The 2,008-nt window shown below is 37.9% G+C and overlaps 1 long non-coding RNA gene across 1 annotated transcript; it reads left to right on the top strand.

Annotated features, from left to right (window-relative positions):
- Window positions 1-902: 902 nt before the first annotated feature.
- On the top strand, window positions 903-2,008 carry LOC109828654. The gene is made up of 3 exons (XR_002243782.1): window positions 903-984; window positions 1,747-1,848; window positions 1,934-2,008. It is a non-coding gene; the product is annotated as an uncharacterized LOC109828654 (long non-coding RNA).

Below are 2,008 nucleotides of genomic sequence, written 5' to 3'. Positions count from 1 at the left end.
CACTAGTAGAAAACAACACAGTCCAAACGGTCATTGCAACCGTTTGGACAAGTCGAAAAAGCCCAAACGGGTCTAACCGTTTGGGATAATAATCCCAAACGGTGGAAACCGTTTGGGCTGTTAAAAAATCCCAAACGGTTGAACCAAACGGTTACAACCGTTTGGGATATATTAGCCCAAACGGTTTAACCCGTTTGGACGTTTTGTTTAGTTCTTTTAAAAAAATTAAAAGTTTTTTTTCGGTTCCCCCCAAAAATTTCATCCCAGCGCGAAAAATTCATCCCAAAAATTTCAAGACCGAACCCTCTAAAATCCCTAACCCCCTCGTCCAACCGCGTCGAAAATCCCTCATCTGACCCTGTCAAACTCCGACCGCGGCGATCAAGGCCCTCGATAGGCTCCCCTCGTCCTCCTCGGCCGCCGCGGCGATGCCCGGTAAGTGTTTGTTGAAATTACTCAGTTGGGTAATAATAAGATTTTTAGCTAGTTTCGGATGATGAAGGAAATTCAGATTGACTATTTGAAGTTTACAAGCATGAGCTTTTATGGTAGGAATGTAAATGACAGTTGAACTGAGCTGGATTTGTTCGAGTTTGAAACTTGGTTGCCTTAAAAATGTAAGGATGAGTCATGTCATGTGTTAGAGAGCTAGAAGTGCTCACCTCTAATCCTGATTATTTTGAGCTTGACAAACCTGATTTTGAGCCTATTGCTGCTATCGGTATCGAAATCTGGACATATTGATAGCTGGTGATGAGAAGATTGCCGAGTCGTATAGAGAGAAGTTATTCTGAGCTTGCTTGAAGAAATTGATGCAAACTGTTTGCTGAATGATATCTCAGAGAATAGTCAGTGTTGATATATAAAAATTTCATCTCGTCTTGTGTTTTTCTGCAGGTTCTGCATGATGCATTTTTCAAATATCAGACTAAACCAAAGCTTACAACACATGGTGATTTGTATCAAGAAGGAAAAGAGTTTGAGGTATTCTTCTGATCCTGTATCTTCAGACTATTGTATTATGGGCTGTTGCAGTGGAGTTAATTCTTTTAGATATTAAGGGCATATTTCACAGTTGATTACCAGACTGTTCTTTTAGGAGAGAGATTTGGGATCCTGAAGCTAGGGTTTTCAGTTTTGTTTCTTCTCGCCGTCCAAAAATGTTAACCCTGTCCGTCTGCTGAATATCAAACTATACTATGGCTTAAATTTTAATTGCATCATACTTGAATCTTATTTATTTTGCAATATGAAAAACTGTTCAAAGCGACCGACCCTTTTTAGAATAATCAGATGACTAATTTTATGATTTTCGATATACTATTGTGATGGGTTTGCTAAAATTATTTCATCCTTAATATTGAAGTATAATACATCTCCATGATAGTAGAAGTGTAAAAAATGCTAACCTTCTTGCATTCATTGGTTTCCATTACGTTGATTTTCTGCATCTGAAGTTGGTTCTCATAATCATTATATGTTTTTGAGGAAGTACCCACTTCTGCATTTAAACAAATAGTAGGGTAGTTAGAATGCATTCATAATATGTAATTTTTGATGAATTTTAATTTCTACCTGCCCAACATAGTACTGTTTTTGTGAAAGCCAAAATTATGTGTCTTATGGCTGTAGAGTAGGCATAATTTCTGTCATATATCTTCAGGTCTCAAGACATTTAGCATGCTTTTTGTTATACTTTTTTGTTGGAGAGACTTTGCAGCTTGATAATATTCATGCTATTTACAGGTCAAACTGAGGGAAATGAAACCAGGAATGCTGTCACATGAACTTAAAGAAGCTCTTGGCATGCCAGATGGTGCTCCTCCTCCTTGGCTTATTAATACGCAGGTTGTTGCTTACGCTAAGATTTTATAGAAGCATTTCTTATTTTATTGTACCTGTAAGCATAACTAACAGTAATTAACTTTGTCAGAGATACGGTCCTCCGCCATCTTACCCACATCTGAAAATACCAGGACTTAATGCTCCTATTCCTCCTGGAGCCAGC

The sequence above is a fragment of the Asparagus officinalis genome, unplaced genomic scaffold (assembly GCF_001876935.1).
Source record: "Asparagus officinalis unplaced genomic scaffold, Aspof.V1 AsparagusV1_Un3223, whole genome shotgun sequence".
NCBI classification, from domain to species: Eukaryota; Viridiplantae; Streptophyta; class Magnoliopsida; order Asparagales; family Asparagaceae; genus Asparagus; species Asparagus officinalis.
This window is presented reverse-complemented; position numbering and strand designations above follow the sequence as displayed.